Source organism: Crinia signifera, chromosome 2 (genome assembly GCF_055691185.1).
Source record: "Crinia signifera chromosome 2, ASM5569118v1, whole genome shotgun sequence".
Taxonomy (NCBI): Eukaryota; Metazoa; Chordata; class Amphibia; order Anura; family Myobatrachidae; genus Crinia; species Crinia signifera.
Genome location: NC_139218.1, coordinates 325,980,107 through 326,005,849, shown reverse-complemented (window position 1 = coordinate 326,005,849; position 25,743 = coordinate 325,980,107). Strand labels below are relative to the sequence as shown.

At 43.9% G+C, this 25,743-nt stretch overlaps 1 protein-coding gene across 3 annotated transcripts in view; it reads left to right on the top strand.

Annotated features, from left to right (window-relative positions):
- The window catches only part of STAT6 (signal transducer and activator of transcription 6), a 186,675-nt gene that overhangs the window by 70,374 nt on the left and 90,558 nt on the right, over positions 1 to 25,743 (top strand). For all 3 annotated transcript variants that reach the window (XM_083169345.1, XM_083169347.1, XM_083169348.1), the window contains exon 2: positions 1,931 to 2,009. The gene's annotated coding sequence lies outside the window, so the exon portion shown is untranslated. The remainder of the gene's footprint in view (positions 1 to 1,930; positions 2,010 to 25,743) is intronic.

Below are 25,743 nucleotides of genomic sequence, written 5' to 3'. Positions count from 1 at the left end.
GAGTCTTATGCAGCTGCTGGGCTCTGTCTGTCTGTGTGTTACACTTCCCACTTGCTTTACTTCCTGGTGAACTAAATGAACTAATCTTTGCCAGAGCAGTGATCTGAACGATTTAGTTCACTTTGAAGATTAGATCATTTTGAACTAATCATTCATGAACTACCCATCACTAGAGAGAAGGGAATTGAGTGAGAGAGTCTAGACAAGATGATGTGAGGTGAGAGGGGTTTGAGGAAGTTGACAGGCATCACTTTGATCCCCCAAAGTACAAGCGGTGCTGTACAGTGCTACTTCTCACCTTCCTTGAAAGAAGTGGATCTCCTCTGCTGCTCCTCTGGCAGTGGTGTTGGATGGCCAGGTCTCCTGTGCCCCGAATTGGCTCCAACAGGCTTGTGGTGTCTGTCCTGTGCCCCAATGCCGGAAGTGGCAGTGTTATTTGATTGGGCCTGGATGGTCTCCTATGCCCAGTATCAAAGGGTCTCCTCCTGTGTCCCGGCACTGGACGCTGCAGTGGCTGGTGTCCTGTACTGCGGTACAGGAAGGTCTGCACGTCTGCTCCTGTGCCTGGTGCCAGCAAGTATCCTGATTCCTGCTGTGACCCGGGGACGGAAAGGAGGCTGCGGCGGTAGTTCGGCAGGTTCCTGCACCAGTTGCGGGTGATAAGCAGCGCATCTGTGCGCTGTCTCCTCATTTGAGGTAGCCACTAAAGTGTGGGAGGGGGCCGGGTACAGGTTGTCAGTGCAGCAATATTGAATAAGAAAAAGGGTGCAGGGGATTGCCTGCTTTGCCCTGGGCCCCCCAACCCGCCGGGCCCCATAGCAGTTACACCCCCTGCACCCTCTATAGTTACGTCACTGATCATAGGCTATATGAAACACATGTGGGAAGGGAATACAGTTGTAAATACCAAATATCAAATTATATTAAAGTGACTTATGCTGCAAACGGTGCAGATAGAATGTGTGAGCTCTGTCAGCAGCAGAGCTCCAAGTACTGTGCACCAGGTCTTGAACAAATGTAAAATCAAACATGCTGTAGATCCGCAGGACCCTAGATTATATCTAGGATATGTATACACAGACATTAGACCCAGTGTTCTAAGCAGCAATGACAATAAAATAATGTTGGTTCCTAATAAGCCTTGGTACTTGTGTAGTTTCACGGCGCCAGCATGGCGCCGTGCTACTTCCGGGTTCTACGCTCGCCACAAACTATGTTAAAAAAGTAACTTAACTCCATGCCAACATGGATAGTTCATACCTGCACTATCCATGTTGGCATGGAGTGATTTTAAATAGCGTGGCGAGCGTAGCGAGCCACCGAGCCCGCAGCGTGGGTGAGCGAAGCGAGCCCCGCAAGGGGACTCAGACGCACGGCGCCATACTGGTGCCGTGAAACTACACAAGTACCTAAGCCTTTTTTCTAATCAATGTGAAAAAGAGTTATTGACGACTTACTGTATGTGTGTCACGAATGGCCCCCATATATTACAGCAACTTTTCCCCTTTAAGAAGTCGCATGCAATGCTCCCTTGATCACCCGGGACCATCCCAGGTGGCAGGATCGCATGCGATATATGGTATGATGCTGTCCTTTTGCAAGCGAGATATCGCATCCATCCCAGCCGAGCCTGCCTGGGGCCGGAAGCAATCCTGCAGATTGTGCGATGTGCACGCGACTGTGCAGGCGTCGGTCCTGCTGTCAGTCACCTACAATCTGTGACTACTGCAATCACAGGAAAAGAGACAAATTTGCGGGTACATAACACAGTGTTTGGGGGCCTTAACCTACAAACTGTGACATGTATCATTTTCCATATTACGTATGTTTATTTTTGTATATTGTGAACAATGCGTCTGTCAAATGCTTTTTTTATGCTTGAAAAACACAGAGGAACAGAGTTTACTGATTGTACAATATTTATTCACAGGTTGGTTTGCATCCGCCGGCCCTGTCTGCTCCAGGTCAGTGGAACGCTGGCACCTCTTACCCTGGGGAATCGCACACAAGTAAGTGGCCAATTATCATATAAAAAGGATAATGATATCTACAGTACTGTATGACTGGGGCTAAGTAATACAACTAGATAGACATACAGTATTCTCTAGATATAGGTGCTGAGTAAAACCCCGCCAAAATATTGCAGGCCTGGGAATAACTAGCCAATGATTTTTCCAGTGTGTGCATTCTGTGCATAGCCCAGGTCTTACTCGATGGCTGTGATGGAAACAGGCTGATGGTGGCAGGAGTTGATTTCACATGACTTCCTCTAAAACTATTGGGCACGCCTGCATTTTCCCTGACCAGTAGTGTTCGACCTATTGAACGTTGACCTTAATTGTGTTGACCCAATGACCCATACATGTAACCGTCACCTACTGTATAACTGTGCGAAATGTACATTTATTAAAGCATAAGCAGGACGGACCAAATATAAACTTTCTCTACGTGGCTTGTTAATTTGTAATAAAGTCATAGAGATAGATTCTATTTAGTGGGAGCTCTCTGCTTACCATTGTGCTTGGCAGTACTTTTTCCTGGCAATATTATTTGATTTTTCTATATGTGAAAAATATATATTAAAGTACTGTACATTTCTGAACCTTGCAAAATAAATATTGAACAGATATTTCATGGCCCCTGTATTGGGTAGCTTGCAGATCCAGAACGAAATGACCATAACAGGAAAAGAAAGGGGGAGGTGTCACCTGTGAACACTGAAGGAGTGCTCGCTTCTGGTAAAGTGGGTGTGGCTTTGCAAAAAGGGGTGTACTTTTAAAAGGAATGCCATAACTGTAGAAGGTAACTGTAGAGCAGTGGTGGGCAACAGGCGGCCCGCAAACCGCTTAGGTCTGGCCCGCCGCTCTGACATATATTAGTATGACAAGCGGCCCGACTATAGCCGCTTGTCATTGACATACCATATGATTGCATATTGTTTATTTAGTTAATGCCGCCACCTCCGTTACTGTCGGTCTGTGCATGCCGCGCACAGCATTACTGGGAGCGTGGGAGGGGACGTGATGATGCGGCAGCTGCCTCCCCACCATTGGTTGGCGTGGCCGTGACCCCTCCCATGCTCCCAGAAATGCTGTGCGCAGCAGGCACAGATGGGCATTAACAGCGGCGGTGGTGGCAAACAAAATCAGCAAACTTCATATTGTAAAATAAGATGTAATAAAGATTAAAGTGGGTTGTTTGAGTTTAAATTAATTGTATTTTCCGATAAGCAGGAAATGAGGGAAAAATTAAAAGGGGTGGGGTTTGAATAATATACAATGAAACAGTGAGCATCACCAAGCAAACCTAAATGATGATACAATATATGAGGAATATAAACACAATATATATTGTGGATGTCGTAGGCATTGTTATTTGGCAGCCAAATACGTACAAGCCACCAGCATTGTATGGATCTGTCAGATCCATGCAATGATGGCCTATGTAAAAAATAGAATAAATAAATAATTTAAAGCCAGTCCTGGTTTCAGAAATACAGAGGAGGGGGACTAGGATCCCCCTGTATTTCTACAACCAGCACCAGGCTCATGGCCCAGTCCTGGTTCCCAAAATACGGGGAACCAAAAAAGTAGCGGTCAAACAGCCATCAGAGTAATGCCACAGCTGGGGGATACTTTTTATACAAGGCTATGCGAGGGGATAATTTTTATACATCAACCTGTGGCTGGTCAGCTTGGGACGTCATTCACTGTGTCCTCCCCCAGCCAATCAGGAGTGAGCTTGGGGGAGCTCTGTGGCTGATTGGCTGTTCATGACTCCATGTTATTGCTGGTTATAGAAATACAGGGGGACTGTATTCCCTATGTATTTCTGTATTATTGCTGAACCATGCAGGCTTCAGCCAAATATGACCCAAAAACATGGTCTATTTGTCATTTGTATAAACATATACGGCAAAACAGCTGCATTCGGCTGATTTTTACTATGAATGGATAGGAATTTCTGCATTCGTACCCATTCGATCTTAGTAAATTTAATGCTAAAATTGGAGACAAGGAAGAGAAGTCAGCCAGAAGAAATGGTTCCCAGGTAGGGCAGACCTGTCTGTACATCATATGTATGAAATTAAAAACTTTATGCTACAAATGTTTAACCTTGGAACAATATTCTGAACATATGACGCAGAAGAAGAGTAGATTACGGACAAGGGCTGGCATTAATTATGTGGCTCCATTGTACTTGAGAGATAGGCTCTCTTAAGAACTGGGAAGGTATATTTTGGAGGGCGGCCTTCATTGGGGGGGTCCCCCTTCCCCAGGATCCCTGCCAAGTCTTATTGGTCAGGGGGTAAATGCTTTGGCCGTGGGACCTTATAATAAGTGTCTCCCAGCTGTGGCATTACCCTGCTGGCTAGTTGGGCCTGGTGCTGGTTTTCAAAATACGGGGACACCCTCATCATTTTGCCCCCCCCTATTTTGGATAGTTGTGCCTGGTGCTGGTTTTAAAAAATCCAGGGGACACATACTTGGTTTGCCCCATGATTTTAAAAAAACGGGACCGTCTCTTTGAGCCTGGGGCTGGTTATGGCCCTGGGGGGGACCCCACGATGGTTTTTAAAATTATTTATGTATTTTTCGCCTGGAAAATTAATTTTATTTTCCAGGCAAATTTTACCAACAATTAGCAGCCGTATCCCGCTAATTACCGGCCATATTTTAAATATGGCCACCTAGTAAATTCGGAATCACCATTCAAATGAATGTTGATTCCTAGTCGTGTTCTTTTGCTGGCGTATGCATTTGTATTCGTAAATATGAATACAAATGTGCCATGAATACGAAGAGGAATATGGTTACTACTTTCTAAACATTAGCTTTGTGTAAATCAACCTGTGTATGGTCACAGTATGACCTCACGCATGCATGTTAGGAGCCATATGCATGTGCAGTCTATCAATTATTGCCCAGCTTGTGAATTCGCAGCCATGCACTCAGGTCTTAAAAACCCCCATAATTATTGGCTACTACACTGGAAGATGAGGATACATTCGATGTTTGAATAATATTTAGATTTTGGGGAGGAAATACAAATCTGTGGAGTGACTCATACAGGTGATCCCATACCACTAAATAAAATGCTTTTTCTGTGTTCAATAAGATTAATAATTGGAGATCATCTTCTTGAATGTCATCAAGGTGCAGAGAAACAGGTGCCGCGGTCACCTACCTCAGGTGTCCCCGGGCGCTCCGGATCCTTCTGCTGTGGGGGGCTCGGGGACGTTGCCAGGCAGCAGCGAGTGACGTCACCAGCAGGCAGGGTGGGGGGGGGGTCTGAAATAAAATTCAGCAGGAGGCAAAAAGGGCAACAGAGTGCCCTCAACAAGGTGCCTGTGCACCACCTTCCCTAACATTATAACTGGCCCATAAAAAGAAAAGAAAAAATATCACTATGGATCCCAAACCAGTGAATCCGGCCCAAGTCTTCGCTGACCAGCTTTACCTCCTGACCCAGCAGCTTCAGGATCTCACCCTGGGGGTGGAGTCACAGGAGGAGGTCAGGAGGGTTACGCCAGCTATATCCACTCCGGTTAAAGAGCCAAAGATGAATTTACCTGACCGGTTCTCTGGGAACAGGAATCAGTTTTTCAACTTCCAAGAAAGTTGTAAATTATTTTTTCGGTTACGACTCCTCTCTTCTTGCTCTGAAACTCAGAGAGTGGTTCTCGTAATCTCACTCCTGAAGGGAGATCCACAAACATGAGCTTTGGCCTGAAGGCAGACAATCCAGCCCTCATTTCTGTGGTTTCCTTCTTTTAGGCCATGGGCATCCTGTATGATGACCCAGACAAGGCGGCTTCTGCCGAGGCCCAGCTCAGGACTCTAAAGCAGGACCGTTGAGCGGCAGAGGTTTATTGCTCAAAGTTCCGGCAACACGCCAACAATACTGCATGGACTGATCTAGCTTTTGAGAGTCAGTTCCGCTTGGGTTTGGCTGAAATTAAAGATTTTCTGGTGCAGTATCCTGTCCCAAATTCTTTAGATGAGCTTATGCAATTAGCTATTTGCATTGACAGGCGGGTCCGTGAAAGACACTCTGAGTGGGATTGCCTACCTGCCCTCTGCCCAAACACATCCGGGGACTCTATGTACTTATGCAGATCGGGCTTACACGCTTGTCTACCCAGGAGAAGGTCCGTCGACGTTCACAGAGTCTCTGCCTACTGTGGTGGCAGGGGACATGTGGTTAATTCCTGTCCTGTTCTCTCTGGCCTGTCAGTTTTATCCCCCAACAATTCATTATCACTTCTTGTTCACTTAGGGTTTGGGGTGGACAAGTAGGATTGTCAGGCTTTTGTTGACAGTGGAGCCACGGGGAATTTTATTGATCTCGAGTTGTCCAGGATCATGGAATTCCTCTCACTCCTCTTGATTCAGAAATGTCTGTGTATGGGTAAGATGGGAACCTCTTACCCAGAGGCCTCATAACTCATCTTACTATCCCCATAGATCTTTATGTGGGGGCTACCCATTCTGAAAAATTGTCTTTTTGTTGTTGTTCACAGTCCACAGTTCTAAACCAGGTTTACCCTGGCTTAGAAAGCATAACCCTAGCTTTGACTGGCAAACAGGGGAATTATTACCCTAAGGTAAGGAATGTGTTTCTGAGTGTTTGACACTTCCTGTATGTATGACTGTGCCTGATATTTTTCTTCTTCCTTCTCAATATTCATTTTTTTCTGATGTGTTTTCTAAAAAAGCTAAGCTTTCTAGGCCAAGGCCATGGAATAATATATTGAGGATAATCTCAAAAAGGGTTTCATTAGGTCTTACAAGTCCTGTTGGAGCTGGATTCTTCTTTGCGGCTAAAAAGGATGGCCCTTGTATCGTTTATAAACAATTAAACCTTATCACAGTAAAAAATTGCAACTCATTGCCTATTTCAGTTTTGTTTGATCAGTTACGTAAAGCATCTATTTTCTCCAAGATCATTTTGTGTGGGGCCTATAATTTAATTAAAATAAGGGCTGGAGATGAATGGAAAACAGCGTTTAACATGCACACTGGGCATTATGAATACTGTTATGCCTTTTGGTCTGGCCAAAGCCCCTGCTGATTTCCAGGAATTCATTAATGATGTATTAAGAGACTTTTGGGGAAATTTTGTGGTGACATCCTCATTTTCTCTTCCTCGTTAGAACAACATCATAATGTTTGCGCTGTGTCACAAAAGTTAAGAGAGAATGATCTTTATGCCAAATTGGAGGAATGTGAATTTGAGGTTGAAAGTATTTCTTTTTTGGGGTATATTATTTCTCCCAAGGGTTTTCAAATGGACCCAGTGAATATGCAAGCCATCATTGACTGGATTCAGCCTTCTAATCTCAAGGTGATACAGAGATTTTTAGGTTTTGACAATTATTACCGGAGATTTATTCCCTCATTTTCCGATATTGTTGCTCCTATTGTCGCACTGACCAAGAAAGGGCAGATGTTTCTGCTTGGCCCGACCATGTTTTAAAAGATTAAATATTGCTTTCACCTCTACCCAGGTGTTTTACGTCATGCCAATCTTGATCTTCCACTCATCCTGGAGGTGGATGCTTCAGAGATTGGCATTGGAGCAGTCCTTTCTCAAGTAGATAAAGTTGACAGCCGTCCTCATCCCTGTGCTTTCTTTTCTCAGAGGTTTTCTGCTGCTGAATGTAACTATTATGTCAGTAACAGAGAATTTCTTGCCATTAAATCTGCTCTTGAGGAGTGGCGACATTGGCTGGAGGGAGCAAACTTTTAGCTTACTATCTTTACCAATCAAAACAACCTTTCAGCCAAGAGGGTTAATGTTAGACAGGCGAGGTGGACTTTATTTTTTGCCCATTTTAATTTTGTTATCACTTTTAGGCCAGGGTCCAAAAATACCTTCGCCGATGCCCTTTCAAGATTTTTTTCTGCTGTCCAGGAATCTCATGAGTTCAATGGATCAAATATTGCTTGCCCAGGTCTTGGCTCCCTATTCCATTCCTTCTGGGAGACTTTTTATGATTTCTAATCTTCGAGAAAAAGTTTTTTTGAATTTCATTCTTGTAGGTCTGCTGGTCATCCCAGGCTCTCCAAAACCATTAATTTACGCTCTCGGGTAGTTTGGTGGCCCTCTATGGGAAAGGATGTCGAAAAGTTTATCTCGTCTTGTGACATTTGTGCCAGAAATAAGTCTTCTTGCATCCTTCCTTCGGGTCAGTTGGTTCCCATGTTTGTGCCCGAGACCTTGGTCCCATATTTCTATGGATTTTGTTGTTGATTTACCACGTTCTGCTGGATATGATACCATATGGGTAATAGTGAACAGGTTTAGTAAGATGGCGCACTTCGTTGCTCTTGCTGGATTGCCTTCTGCCCAAAGGTTGGCTTCTCTGTTTATCTCTCATATCTTTCGCTTTCATGGGTTACCCTTGGATATCTCTGATAGAGGGGTTCAGTTTGTGGCTACTTTTTGGAAGTCTGTCTGTGCTGCTCTTGGGGTGAAGCTTAGTCCTTCTTTAGGGTATTATCCCCAATCTAATGGACAGATGCTATGTCTCTAAGTCTCAACGTGATTGGGTGGAGAATTTACCATTTGCTGAATTTGCTTATAATAATAAGACTTCTCCTTTCTTTTGTAATTTTGTTTTTCATCCTAGGTCCAATTCTTTTGATCCTTTTCTTGCCAGAACAGGTAATTCTAGGTGGGTGACCAGTAAGAGAAGGGTATGGGCCATGGTCCGTAGGGCTCTCCTCTCTACGACCATGTCCACAAGACACTTGTCTGACCGTAACCGGAGACCATGTACTTTCAAGATTGGATATTGGGTATGGTTATCCACCAAGAAAATTAAATTACATAAATTTTTGAAACTGGGTCCTCATTTTATTGGTCCATACAAGATTATCCAGAAGATTAATCCGGTTGCGTTCAGACTTCTTCTTCCTAAGATTCTGAAGATCAATAATTATTTTTGTTGTTCTTTATTCAAGCCCGCTGTTCAGCCTAGAATTCAGAGACCAGTTTTTTACCACAACCACAAGGAGTTTGTAGTAGATTGTATTCTTGATTCCAATGGTTGTTTTTCCTGGTTCACTGGAAGAGGTACGGTTATGAGTAGAGGTCTTGGGTACCCGATAAAGATCTTCATGCCCCTTCTCTGAAGAAAAAGTTCTTTAAAGATTTTCCTGAGAGCCCAAGTCTTAGGGGTCTTTGACCAATCCTCAAGGGGGGTACTGTTAGGCGCCGTGGTTGCCTACCTCAGGTGTCCCCGGGTGATCTGGATCCTTCTGCTGCGGGAGGTTCGGGGACAGAGTGTAGTGGCAGCCATGTTGGTCCAGGGGAGGCAAGGAGGCGTCAGGACATTGCCTGGACTTCCTCCTGGCATTGCATAGCACAGACACTTCAGGGGCAATGCCTGGAATTGTCCCGAACCTCCCCCTCATGATTGACAATGGGTAACAGCGGCTGCAGCAGCAGGTGACGTCACCAGCAGGTGGGGGGTTTGAAATAAATCTCAGCTTCCCTGCTTCTATGGCGCCGGTTATAGCATCCTGTGTGCCTGCCTTGGTAAAGCCTCAGTCAGCGTCGATGGCAGAACAGCATTGTACTGTACAGCATCCCTCAAGCGGCGGTGAAGGGGGTTAGCTGGGATTAGAGTGGACCTGAGGGTATTGAAGTTGGTGAACGCACTCGGGTAATGTGAATTTTGATAGGGCTTATTTTCAGGGTAGGGCTTATTTTGGACCAGTCATCAAAAGCCAGGGTAGGGCTTATTTTCGGGGTAGGGCTTATTATCGGGGAAACACGGTATAGACTTTTGAAGACGTTTGCCCGAGAAAACCCGTTCTTGGGATTTGAATCATAATTACCTACTTTTCTAGTCTCCTCTCTGGGAGATCCTGGAGGATAGGTACTGTAAGTGTGACTTGAAATCACATCACCAAATTGTATTCATCATAAGCCAATATTTCAAGACTTACACCTTCCATCAGCAACACATTCAGGTCTGTATATGACCCTGATAAAAAGTCATGAGCCTTGAAATTTTGGCATATGTTGAATAAAGTTTACATATACACACATTTTTCACATTTATCTTGGGGCCCTTTTTCGTTTTAGTGGCCCAGGCCTCCCAAGTTCTGCCATCTGGGTGGAATTTGTCATTTTTCTCCATGTTTTGGACTGCTCCACTTTCTCCAGGTTCAAAAACCTTAATTAAGTGCTGGAAAAAATGGAACTAACCTTTGAAATTGAGTGGTAATTTGTGTGATACATTCAACTGTAATCTCCATTTGGAAAATGATTGATGTAAATGATTAATACATTCTCTGCTATACAGTACAGTATACAGATAGCAATAAATAAGGAAGTAAATAAATCATTTACATCTCTCTTCTAATCATTGTGTAGGCCAGGCATGTCAAACTCACGGGCCGCATGCGGCCCCGGCCACCTACTTTTGTGGCCCGCAGGATCAAGGGCAAAGCCCCTTTCCGAATTCAGCATTCCCAGTAGTGCATTGCGCGGGTGCACGGGTGACGTCACCGCACACCCGCACAGTGCAGGGCTAAGGGCGGAGGCAGGAAGACAGGATAGACGAGGCGAGCGGCTGCAGTGAGAGGGGCAGAGCGGCCTGCAGTGGGGGCAAATGTGTGATCTGGCACCAAGGGGGCAATTATGTGTATCAGGCACTGTCAGTGGTGATATATAAGGGGGGATAACAGCCCCTGGCACACACTGATATATGGTATTATTATTATTATATAGGGGAGAGGGGACCACACAGTTATATATGAAGGGGTATAACACAGCTGATATGTGGTATTGTTATTATTATATAGCCCTCCAGCTGTTGTGGAACTACACGTTCCAGCATGTCCTGCCACAGATTTTATATAATGGATTGCTAAAACTGTGGCAGGTCATGCTGGGACATGTAGTTCCACAACAGCTGGAGGGCCATGAGTTTGACACAGCTTGTAATTTATGGTGTGTTAGGTGTCAGCTGACACTCCCTGTGTCAGGATGTGAATTTCTGGCACATTCCCTGTGTCAAATGTGTATTTTTACTCATTCCCTGTGTCAGAATTTGAATTTCAGCTTATTCTCGGTGTCAGAATTTGAATTTTGGCTTATTCTCTGTGTCAGAATATGAATTTTGGCTTATTCTCTGTGTCAGAATGTGAATTTTGGCTTATTCCCTGTGTCAGAATTTGAATTTCGGCTTATTCTTTGTGTCAGAATGTGCCTTTTTACTCATTTCACTCACAGCTCTCCTATACTCCAACACTCAGTGACCATCTTTGTCCGCATACTCCTCTCCATCATTGGCATCAAGCCTCTAGTTGTATGTTGATTGAGTCCTCACTACTTACATCAGGGTTGCCGATGGGCAACCCTCCCGGAATCAGGGGGACCCCCACTGAGCCCCCCGATCGCGGCATTTATATGCCGCAATCCGCTGGTCTCAGTGGAGGGGGCGGAGCTAAAACGGCACAATCGTGACGTTTTAGCCCCGCCCCCTCCATGGATAACAGTCATTTCGGCTATTTGCCGTAATGGGGGCGGGGATTAATGACGTCACAGTTAAGCCCCGCCCCCAAAACGCGTAATGCAAGATTCCTCTCCGGGCTTCTCCCGGAGAGGATTTTTTTAAAGTCGGCAACCCTGACTTACATTTAAGCTGTAATGTTTATTGATCTGTGGCGCTCTTTATTTGTACTGTATTTTTGTTATTTATTCAATGTTATGCCAAGCTTTGTCTCCCTGTATTGTTCCTTTGTACGGCGCTGCGAAACACTTGTGGCGCCTTATAAATAAAATTATAATAATAATTATAATAATAATTCCCTGTGTCACATTGTGAATTTTGGCTTATTCTCTGTGTCAGAATGTGAATTTGTACTCATTCCCTGTGTGACAATGTGAATTTTGGCTTATTCTCTGTGTCAGAATGTAAGTTTCGGCTTATTCTCTGTGTCAGAATGTAAATTTCGGCTTATTCTCTGTGTCAGAATGTGAATTTCGGCTTATTCTCTGTGTCAGAATGTGAATTTCGGCTTATTCTCTGTGTCAGAATGTGAATTTGAACGCTAAATAGACACTGATATATAATATAGTGGAGGCGACTGTACAGTGCTGACAATGGGTATATAGGACAATTGTATATTGAACTCTTTTTATTTATTTTTTCCTGCGGCCCACACAAGACTTGACCTCGGTTATTCAGCCCAGTTGGGATTTTCAGTTTGACATGCCTGGTGTAGGCCATTGACACTAAGGGCATGTTAATGTAACTGTGATTCAATTGGAAACTACACATTAGAAACTATGAGCTTTCTTACTATATGAAGCTACTCATACTGTATTAAATAAAAATAAAAAAATTAAGCAGATCTATGTCGTGTGCATCCAAACACCAAATCCTGTGCAGCAACATACTACAGTAGTAGTTCTGCTTAGCTGCAATTAAAACAGATAATTAACAAGTGCAGCCATCATCAGCCCCTATTCTGAAGCATGTGTATCACGGTTATGCCGTGTAACAGCCTTGACTTGTAAATGTGCCAGAAAATCACGAGAAACAATCAGGGAATAAAAATGGTGCCTCTGGATGTCCAGATTGCTCACACATAACAAAGAGCCATGTTAAATATAAAGTATGTATTATATTGTCAATACTTTGAACAGCGCTGCAGCCCCACCACTGGATACGCCACTGTTTTATGCAGGGGCGGATCCAGGAGAAAATGACAGGGGGGGCACCATGACAGGGGGGATGGGAGTGAGCGGTGTTAGTAGTGCCAGTGTGCATTCTCAGAGAGTGAAGCAAGATAGAGAGGAGGAGAGCAGAGAGAGAGGGAAGGAATGGGATTATAATTAGGCCCTGACATTTTAAGTCCATAGGCCCACTGTGGAGTGAAAAGTGAAGGATGCAGTGGTGTGCCCATTACACATAATGTCACACACCGTAATACCAATTAAATATAATGTCACACACTGTAATATCCATTACACATAATGCCAACAAAGTAATGCCCATAAAACACAATGCCATACGTTGTGATGCCCATTAAACATAATGCCAATACCAAAATGCCCATTAAACATAATAATGCCTATTACATATTATACCATTTAATTGCTGCTTACCTACATACTTATTGTCAGAGGAATATCACTTGTTGCCAGGGGTTACATGCTTCTTGCCAGGGGTTTTATTCTTGTTGCCATGCCATGGGATTGATATATTTTTTTTGCCAGGGGGGAGCCAGGGTGCATGCTTGTGAAGGGTTTCATTTAAATAGCCCGCCAGCGCTACCCAAATCCACACTTCCGGGTAGCGCTGGCCGCACTCTTCTGTTCTGACAAACACTAGAGGTATAGCAGTACCTCTAGTGTCTGTCTCCTATAAGGCGGCGGCAGTGGTGTAGCTAGGTGCCACGGTGCCCGGAGCAAGGGCATGTTTCGCGCCCCCCCTCCCTCTCAATTTGTAGTAGGTGAGGCTCCTGCTCAGTTAAAAGTGGGCATGGACCAACATTATACCACACACCGTAATGCCCATTGCACATTTTAGTGAACTTTTTAATTCCAATTACACATAAGCCCACACATGATGTCCATTACATACTATATAACACACCGTAATGCCCATGACATACTATATAACACACTGTAATGCCCATTACATACTATATAACACACCGTAATGCCCATGACATACTATATAACACACCGTAATGCCCATTACATACTATATAACACACCGCAATGCCCATTACATACTATATAACACACCGTAATGCCCATTACATACTGTATAACACAGCGTAATGCCCATTACATACTATATAACACACCGTGATGCCCATTACATATTATATAACACACCATAATGCCCATGACATACTATATAACATACCGTAATGTCCATTACATACTATACAACACACCATAATGCCCATTACATATTATATAACACACCGTAATGCCCATTACATACTATATAACACACCGTAATGCTCATTACATACTATATAACACACCGTGATGCCCATTACATACTATATAACACACCGCAATGCCCATTACATACTATATAACACTCCGCAATGCCCATGACATACTATAAAACACACCGTAATGCCCATTACATACTATATAACACACCGTGATGCCCATTACATATTATATAACACACCATAATGCCCATGACATACTATATAACATACCGTAATGCCCATTACATACTATACAACACACCGTAATGCCCATTACATACTATATAACACACCGTAATGCACATTACATACTGTATAACACAGCGTAATGCCCATTACATACTATATAACACACCGTGATGCCCATTACATATTATATAACACACCATAATGCCCATGACATACTATATAACATACCGTAATGTCCATTACATACTATACAACACACCATAATGCCCATTACATATTATATAACACACCGTAATGCCCATGACATACTATATAACACACCGTAATGCCCATTACATACTATATAACACACCGCAATGCCCATTACATACTATATAACACACCGTAATGCCCATTACATACTGTATAACACAGCGTAATGCCCATTACATACTATATAACACACCGTGATGCCCATTACATATTATATAACACACCATAATGCCCATGACATACTATATAACATACCGTAATGTCCATTACATACTATACAACACACCATAATGCCCATTACATATTATATAACACACCGTAATGCCCATTACATACTATATAACACACCGTAATGCTCATTACATACTATATAACACACCGTGATGCCCATTACATACTATATAACACACCGCAATGCCCATTACATACTATATAACACTCCGCAATGCCCATGACATACTATAAAACACACCGTAATGCCCATTACATACTATATAACACACCGTGATGCCCATTACATATTATATAACACACCATAATGCCCATGACATACTATATAACATACCGTAATGCCCATTACATACTATACAACACACCGTAATGCCCATTACATACTATATAACACACCGTAATGCACATTACATACTGTATAACACAGCGTAATGCCCATTACATACTATATAACACACCGTGATGCCCATTACATATTATATAACACACCATAATGCCCATGACATACTATATAACATACCGTAATGTCCATTACATACTATACAACACACCATAATGCCCATTACATATTATATAACACACCGTAATGCCCATTACATACTATATAACACACCGTAATGCTCATTACATACTATATAACACACCGTGATGCCCATTACATACTATATAACACACCGCAATGCCCATTACATACTATATAACACACCGCAATGCCCATTACATACTATATAACACTCCGCAATGCCCATGACATACTATAAAACACACCGTAATGCCCATTACATACTATATAACACACCGTGATGCCCATTACATATTATATAACACACCATAATGCCCATGACATACTATATAACATACCGTAATGCCCATTACATACTATACAACACACCGTAATGCCCATTACATACTATATAACACACCGTAATGCACATTACATACTGTATAACACAGCGTAATGCCCATTACATACTATATAACACACCGTAATGCCCATTACATACTATATAACACACCGTAATGCCCATTACATACTATGTAACACACCGTAATGCCCATTACATACTATATAAAAACACACCATAATGCCCATGACATACTATATAACACACCGTAATGCCCATTACATACTATATAACACACCGTAATGCCCGTCACATACTATATAACACACCGTAATGCACATGACATACTATATAACACACCGTAATGCACATGACATACTATATAACACACCGTAATGCCCATTACATACTATATAGCACACACCATAATGCCCATTACATACTATATAACACACCATAATGCCCATGACATACTATATAACATACCGTAATGTCCATTACATACTATACAACACACCATAATGCCCATTACATATTATATAACACACCGTAATGCCCATTACATACTATATAACACACCGTAATGCTCATTACATACTATATAACACACCGTGATGCCCATTACATACTATATAACACACCGCAATGCCCATTACATACTATATAACACTCCGCAATGCCCATGACATACTATAAAACACACCGTAATGCCCATTACATACTATATAACACACCGTGATGCCCATTACATATTATATAACACACCATAATGCCCATGACATACTATATAACATACCGTAATGCCCATTACATACTATACAACACACCGTAATGCCCATTACATACTATATAACACACCGTAATGCACATTACATACTGTATAACACAGCGTAATGCCCATTACATACTATGGGGTGGATTTATCAATGTGTGGCAAATGGTCGTTATGGGCGCAGGTATTTTTCGCCACTTTTGCGCAGCGAAGCGTACCTGTTTCATGCCCTTATTTATGAATATGTGTGCGCACGTTATGGGAGTGCGTTATCACTGACCTGTGGTGATACGCCTCCTCCCATAACGAAGGGTGATCCTCCGTCCGGCGGTGTCTTCTGCGCATGCGCCGGATACCTTGGTCTCGCGTTGTGTATCCGGCACATGCGCAGTTTTCCGCTTGCTGATCTCCGGCGTCTGCAAATTCAAACTGCGCATGCGCCGGGTAATGTTCGCCGGGGATGTTGTGTACCCGGCGCATGCGCAGTTTGAATTTGCAGACGCCGGAGATCAGCAAGCGGCAGGAGAGACCTGCAGCGCCAGATATTTCTGGCGATAAGGACAGCGCCTCAGAGGCGCATAAAGAACGTTGATAAATCAGGTATGCAATAAGCGCCCTGTACTGAAAAAAGTACATGCGCTATCTCTCCGCCCCCGCACCGCCGCCGATATTTTACCTGTCAAGCAGGTTTGATAAATGAGGGGAAGCGCTATCCCCTGCTTTAGCGCAGGGGGATAGCGCAAAAACCCCTCTGCGCACAATCGTAAATCTACCCCATAATAACACACCGTAATGCCCATTACATACTATATAACACACCGTAATGCCCATTACATACTATGTAACACACCGTAATGCCCATTACATACTATATAAAAACACACCATAATGCCCATGACATACTATATAACACACCGTAATGCCCATTACATACTATATAACACACCGTAATGCCCGTCACATACTATATAACACACCGTAATGCACATGACATACTATATAACACACCGTAATGCACATGACATACTATATAAAACACCGTAATGCCCATTACATACTATATAGCACACACCATAATGCCCATTACATACTATATAAAACACCATAATGCCCATTACATACTATATATTACACCATAATGCCCATTACACATTTGACACATAAGTGCCACTTACCTTCATGCTCGATGCCAAGGGGCTTCATGCTCGACTGAATCTGCTTGGGTGCAGCAGGGTGGGAGGGTGCTTGCAGCAGGGTGGGTGCAGTAGGGTGGGAGGGTTGTGTGTGCACCGCCCCGTCTGTGCTGACAGCCAGCCAGCCATCCCCCCCCCGCCCCGATCCCATCAATCTAGATCCAATTCTGACCGATTGGATGTAGATTGTGTGGTGATTGGGCCCTTTTCTGTCCTGGTGTGGATAGAACAAAGGAAGAAAAAGTACAGTATGTCACGGCGTGGTGCACCTAAAATGACTCACACGAATAAAAGTTAACTTTTATTAACATTGTTTAAGATAGCGAAATATAAAAAAACACAGACAGAACAACATAAATGGTGTGTTTAAAAACGGTGGCTCACTGAATTTGAGCAATTTGACACTATTTCAATGTGACTGTACACAGGAATAAATTGCCAACATTTCTGTAGTACTATATACAATATTAATATCTCTTGGCTTGGTTCCCCAGCTTAAAGGTACATAGGATTGTGTGTCACACACTGCGGGAGTATCCGTTCAGTGTGGTACAGTGGAACAGTGCCCACTTGTTATTTGTATGATTGGTGTAGCACACTAAACTTTATTACATTTGTATTGTTGCATCAATTTCAGCTTATGTTTGCTGGCACCTGCACACCCTCTACCCGAAGCCCACATCCTGATGAAATGGCCGGATGGGCCATGAAACGTCGATGCCACCTGGAGCACCTGTAATGTATTCTTTCTACTAAAGATTTTTTACTACTATTGGAGAGTGCCGATTTTTTGCCTATGCAGAACATCACCCATTCATATTGACTCTGTCAGTAAGGCACCCCCAAAGCTGATACCCTTCCTCCAGAGTGCCAAAGCTCTTTGTATATATATATATATATATATATATATATATATATATATATATAACAATATTTTGTAGAAGCAGGCACTCACCATAGGCAATTTTTCAGGGTCGAAGCAAAATTTTTATTCAGTCATAGCTGGAGTCGACGTTTCGATCCTCAACAGGGACCTTTGTCAAGACAACAAGTATCCAAAGGACTGGAGGCACAAGGCAGTGTGACCAGACAGCTTCTCTACTGGCCATTTATAGCAAACAGGTGTTGATTGACAAACACTCCCACTTCCTGCTGAGACTGAATGCAGGAAGTGGACAAAAAACACCATAAATATTTAAATAGCCTAATGTATTCATATGTGTATCGCCACTTACATTGGCGATTAATAACCCAGTAAAATTGCAGCACCGTGTGTCAAAAACCCTGACCGAAAAACAGCAAATTGTCAAAAAACCGCGTTGCCGGAAGTGCCGATACCGGAAGTGACGCGCACTGTAGACGCTACTGATGATTACAGGTATATGCCGGAAGTGTCATGCGTTCCAGAGCCCTGGAACGCATGCACCCACCGGATGGGGACAGAAAAAAGCCCAGAGATGCTAGTATGGGGATATTTACGAGGCGTCTTGCATGTCAGAGCCCTGACTCTTTAGTCAACCAAGGCAGTCCTATTGTGAGGTGTTCCCTCTGGGACACCTCTAAATGGGCTGCTGTGACTGCTAGCATCGGAAAGGATCCCCAGCGTATGATCATGAGCAATGTGTTTGTGTGTATGGGGGTGGGGGTGGCTGCTGCCAGATGACAAACACACGCTGCTCATATTCACCAGTCACAGGGACCGGTGATCAGGGGGCTGCCGGTCATCCTCTTCCTGCTGTGACACTCAGGGGGAAATTTACTAAGATCTATTTCACATGATGTTGCCATAGCATACCTCCCAACTGTCCCACTAGATTTTATGTAAAATATGCAATAACCAGTGAGAATGGGCAAAATATGCAGATGCATATGCAAATATGAAAATGCATACCTCCCAACTGTCACGATTACAGTGGGACAGTCCCGATTTTCGGGTCCTGTCCCGCTGTACCACCCGCGTCAGGCATTGTCCCGCTGCGGGGGGTGGCAGTTGGGAGACCCCCAATCTAATAGAATAGACGCTGTGCGCATGCGCACAGCGTCTATTCTCGTATGAAAATGAGGTAGCGGCTAATTTGCATACGCTGCACCCTCATTTGCATACACGCTGCCCCCTTTTGGGACGCACAGAAGTTGGGAGGTATGCAAATGCACATTATCCGGTCTCTAATTATTATAATAAATAAGAAGATTCTGATTGGTTACCCATAGCAACATCCCGTGTTAGTAAATTTCCCCCTCAGTGCTGTAAAGAGAGCTTGCAGCCTCACTTGACTCCACCCAGGGTCACACAGCAGCGCAGAGGATCCAGCAGTCCTTCCCAGAGCACCAAATCCCGGTCCCTTGATGTAGGCGAGTATTAATTTGGACACACAGTTTTTTGGACAAACATAGCTGATCAGACTAGCCAGGTCCTTGCAAAGCTTTCCCTATCAGCGAGCAGAGAAAGTTGGCAGGGGCAGGGATATCATTGTGATTACGATAAATAGAGTTATTGTCACAGGGCTCGCTGCTGTGTTTTTTCACTGCTGTGTTTCTTGCCTTAACATCTATGTCTGGGCACTGCTCTACCTACTGAGGGATAATTAATTTATAAGGATTCCTTGTAGTGGAACAAAGACAATGTAAGCAAACTAAAAATACACATAAAATAAAGTCTACTGTATTATCTATCTTGTCACATGCAAGGATAACAGCAGCCTCTGTTCTACTTATACACTGGGACAGGAATTGGGATAGCTAGTGATGTCACTGTGCTCTGTCCGGACTTGGCCCACCGGACAGAGGAGGGACCCGGGTACAATATCCCCTGCATCCACCTTCTTCTGGCTATGTAATCAAGCGCCCTCTGGGGATAGAAAAATAATCAGACTGAGCTGAAATTTTGCCAATGAGTTACTATTATGTATCCACACATTTTCCATAATATAGAAATTTCAGACTTGCAATATTTTTTTCAACCCACCCTAGGCTGTAGGTGGGTCAATTTGTTTTCCTTTTAGATAGTATATACATGTTCTTTGAGATATTATGGGCCAGATGTATCAAGCTTCAAAAAGTGATAAAATGGAGAGTGATAAACAGCCAGCCAATCAGCTCCTGCTGTACTTGTCATTTTTAAAACCCAGCCTGTAACATGACAGGTAGGAGCTAATTAGTTGGTTGTTTATCACTGCAGTCTGCAAGATTCTCTGGCTTCACTGTGACTGGCAGTGACATTCTATTAGTCACCCAAGGCAGTCCTATTGTGAGGTGTTCCCTCTGGGACACCTCTAAATGGGCTGCTGTGACTGCTAGCATCGGAAAGGATCCCCAGCGTATGATTATGAGCAATGTGTGTGTGTGGGTGGGGGTGGCTGCTGCCAGATGACAAACACCTACTTATAAGTCGCATGGCGAGATATTTTTCCACCATGACACACCACTGAAGAGATATTACAGTATATACAGTGTGCATTATGTTTAGCCCACAAACTCTCCACCCCCCCCATCTGCTCCTACCCCAACCTCTGTCTTCACAGCTCCCTCTCTTCATATCCAGATCTCTATATCCATAAGTCAGATCAGTGCATTCACTTTCTATTATGACATCTTTTAGCACGCAAAGTATTCATTTGTTCAATTGAGTGGTTACTGGCAGCACATCACCATATGAGACCCTGGCTAAAGAGTTGTCAGCCACCGAGTCCTCAGACCAGGAGTTCCAGATGAGGCATAGAAGTTTTCTACGGCCAAAGCTCCCACAGGAGGAGCGACAATGATGAATAGACTTCAATCTTTGTCTTTATTGTGGGGTTCATCATCCCCAGGTTTGTGAATTGCGCAAATCTGGTGGTGGTAACATGTTTTTTTCCTCCGGCCAAGTTGCTAGGTTGTAAGATCTGTGCCTGTGTAAACTGTGGCAGAGGAACTTGCCCTTAAACCACCCATACAAAACACTCTGACCTATAATCGGGCTCCTAGGATTAGGGAGCCCCATTTTGGTTTCTGAAATCAGGAGAGGATGTTTCCCTCTTCCACCAAGATTTCTGACAGAAAGACATTGGATGCTGAATTCCCAGAGAGGGAAATCAATGTTCTTTCTATGTTATAGTTGCTGGCCCCAGTAGGGGATTCTCAGGATATTACCCCAGGAGGGGTCTAGTGTGGCTTGGCCCCAAAGGGGGTCCTGGAAGCCATTACCTTGAGAGGGGTCACGAGTGGTTTATCCCCAGAGGGGGTCTTAGAAGCCATTACCCTAGAAGGGGTCCTGAGTGGCCTAACCCCAGAGGGGGTTCCAGAAGCCATTACCCCAGAAGGGGCTTCAAGTGGCGTAACCCCAGAGGGGGTCCCAGTAGCTGTTACCACAGAAGGGGCCTCAAGTGGCATTGCCCCAGGTGGGGCAACCCAAGAGGGGGTTCTCTCTGCTCCTCCCCAGAGGGGCGTTTTGGTCTGCTCTACCCCAGAGGAGGGTTCTGTCTGTTACGCCCCAATAGGGGGGTTCTGTGTGTTCAGCACATAGAGGGGTCTTAGAAGCTGTGTCCCCAGAAGGGGTGGCCACAGCCTCAGCAGAGGTCCCGAAGGCCTTAACCTCAGAAGGGGTACTGAAGGCCATAGGCCCTGGTAGGGTCCAGAAAGGCACAGCCTCAGGAAAAGTCTCTGGCGACTTTATTCCAGCAAAGGATTCAAGTCTTGATATCCCAGATGACTCAATGAACGTCTCCAAATCAATAACATTTGATAGATATCTAGCCAATTTTTGCTCTGATAAATCATTATGCTGCCTTTTTAAAGTCAGGACCATCTACAGGGGTCACTTTGGCTAATATTTCGACCTCCTTGTTTATGCCTTTAAAGGTAAACCTCTTGAATGTGCTCATGGGCTGATCACTACTGGTGACACTTGTCTTCAAGATCTCTTGTCATTCTGTAAGGCTGTCGTTGAGAAATTTGGTTCCAAAGGGAAGGGTTCTGGTTCTAAGTCACCAGCTGAGAATCCACAGCAGCCTGTTGTTTTGACAACAGGATGCACTTTCCTGTCTACCTCATACAGTCAGTGTCCTGAAATTTCAGCTCCTAGGGGAGAGAGACCAATGTTTTTTATTGGATTCTAGTTCCAGTGATGATGCTGAAGATAATGAAATATTATCCATTCAGGTCCATTTCTTCTCCAAGCAAGAGATTCTGATCCGTTCTAGCTGCCCTAGGTGTCGTCAAGGGAAGACAAAGAAAAAGAACAGAAATAAGCACTGATCTTTTCCCTTCACCTGTCTTGTGACAAAATGTTCTTGTCTTGTTTCCTAAAGCCACCATCAAGAGGGGGTGGGGCCACTGTTGCAAGCTGGAGTCGCAGCTTGTGTCTGTTTTGTCTCTTTTTTGCTTCTGTTTTCTTTCAACCAATATTCCAGGTTCTTATGTATCATTGTTTGGGATAATCTGGATATTGGGGTCTGTTGACCCCTCATCAAGGGGGGGGGGGGGGTACTGTCATAAGCCAACATGGTGGCTTATTCCTCCTTTGATATTTTTGTGTAAGTTTCTGTCAGCTTTCCAAGATTCTGTTTTTCTGGTATGGAACTTGCTGGTGGCCTCTTGTGGCGAGTCTGTGCTATTGCAGCTCTATTCTGTGTGATTGTTTTGCACAAGACTGCCGCTTAATTAGCTCATTTACGTAGGTCTCAGATGCACTAATTTGTGCTTCAGGAGGCCTGTGCCTTTCCAGCAATCCAGATAGGTTCTTGCTCCCTTGATATTCTCTGCAGACCCAGACCCTGAGGCTGGTTATAGCTTCAGCTTCCTGTGACTAGCTTCCAGCTTCTTGCTCACAACTTCCAGTTACCAGTTACTTGCTTACTGCTTCCAGCAGTTTGGTCTGTTTGGTCCATTAGGTGCCTAAAGTTCCCGGCCGGCTTCCCTGTGTATGCAGTCAATATGCAGTCAGCGTCCAGCTTCCATCCTAGCTAATCTCCTGCCTCTCTTCTGGTTCCACTTGCTCCTGCCTTCTTTGGTTCATCTGCTCCGGGTATCGCTTATTACCAGTCCTGGTCCGGTTCTTGGTAATCGTAATTTCTCCATGGTGGAGACCCAGTTTCATTTCTATACCATTTGTCCTGTTGTTATTTGGTGGGCTGTGTTTCTCTTTTTTCGGATAGTTCCCACTGGTCCCTATCCCTCTGGGATCTCCTGCCTTCACCGCAGTTCTGCGCCATTTGTTTATATTGACCGTTGGGGTGATTTTCTGTTTACAGTATTTCTCTGTATCTGTGTGTGTATTTGCTGTGCTTTTGTGTGGTGTAATATTGTGTTTTGATTGCAGTACAAATTTGTTCTCAAAATGGGCAAAACCATATGCACTGCAGGTGGGGCAGATGTAACATGTGCAGGGATAGTTAAATTTGGGTGGGGTGTGTTGAAACTGAAATCTAAATTGCCGTTTAAAAGTAAAGCAGACAGTATTTACCCTGCACAGAATATAACTCACCCAAATCTAACTCTCTCTATACATGTTACATCTGCCCCACCTGCAATGCACATGGTTTTGCCCATTTTGAGAACAAATTTGTACTGTGATCAGATCTGAAAAAGGGCCTCAATGTATCATCAAATACTCTGAACAATCATTTATACATCAGGTGCTATTATTATCCCGTGGTCCTGGGAGAGTGAATCTCTTTGTCTCAGGCTTGCAATATATACCTCAAACACCTACTCTCCTCAGAGTGCTCTCCAGGCTTCAATTTTCAGGCAGTCTGCCCAGCAAGAGACCCCCTGCCATTCGGGATCCTCACCCATTAGACCTTGTTGCAGGCGGTCACTGATTCAGGATGGATTGCCCAATGGGAAGATCATGTGACTGCGACACTGCCGAACTACGACCTACGTCAGTGCCACATGATCTTCCCATCAGGGCTCAGTCTGGAATCAGTGTCTATGTGAAGACCCCCAGCCGGCTACTTCTTGATGCCACCTGGCTGGAAAAAATTGTGGGGAGAACACTGCTCCTGGAAATTGCAGGAGACTAGCATTTGTTTGGGTAGTCCCCTGCACCCCCGAAGTGCCCACATGCTTCTCTTCCCCAGGTACAATGTACATAAAGTAAGGGTTCCATAAGTAAGTTACATTGCCACAGCCATCTGGCAGTCACCTTAAGAACTTTACCCCCCACAGTACATGGGAATGGGTGATCGCTAACAAACATGAAATGAAGTAGCCCTTCATTTTCATCCTCGGTTGTCACCTGCAAGCCCTCCCGACAGTCCTGGTGCTCTATGCCTAATCAGCCTATTGGTTAATCAGGCACTGATTATAGGACAAACCCGTCGTTTTTAACAGAAACCTATGGGGACTGCATTTGTGATTAAAATTAGGGTCATCCAAATTGCATTTGGGGATAGTTTACTTTTGGAGGAATCATCCAAAGATGTTCCAATGATGTTATGTGTGCTGTAATATTTATTATTGTTTCTCTGTTCATATGTTCTATTTATTGTGAACAGGGGCTGACTGGCAAATTGTATTACAGTGGGCAAGCACACAACACTGCCTCCCAAGCAGTGACCCATCATTCAAAAATGAGTAATCGTAAAGAGACTTATGCTTTCTGGCAATAACAATTATTTTATTTCCCCTTATCACAACAATAAAAAACATTCCTTTCCACCACAAATCAATAACATATTATTCTAAAGCATACTTACCTACATTTGTTATTTACTCTGGGAGAAGCTCAGGGAAGAGATTCAGATGATATTTGGGGCCAGGTCCATACAAACATGAAAAAGTGCTTCTAATCACAGGTCCATTGGGGGTATAAGGGATTAACATGACATAATTCTATGAGAACCATATCCTATATGAGCAGAATATGGAGGAACACCTGCTGGGAGACTCATCACAAATTTAGGAGTCTCTCCCTAGTCGACCATCGATGTTTAGAAAACATAGATGGTTTATGGCCGATGTCGAATAGTTTTGCCATCGATGGGGGAGAACCAGATAGTTTCCCACTATCGATGTCAAGCTCAAACGAATAGTTTTGTTTTGCTTTTTCCTGGGACACAGAGCATAGCTCCGCCCAGGACACCCGTGAAGCCCCACCCCTGTATTCTGATTGGCCCACAGGCCAATCAGTCAAAGAAAATGGATGACCATTGATGTGTAAAAACATTGATGTCATCCATTGTATAGTTATGCACCATCGACGGCTAATTGCACTTTTGCCATCAATGGCAAACATCGATGGCATAGGCAACGATGGCCATCCCTAAGCTAAGTGCAATATATAAATGATAAAGATATGGGGT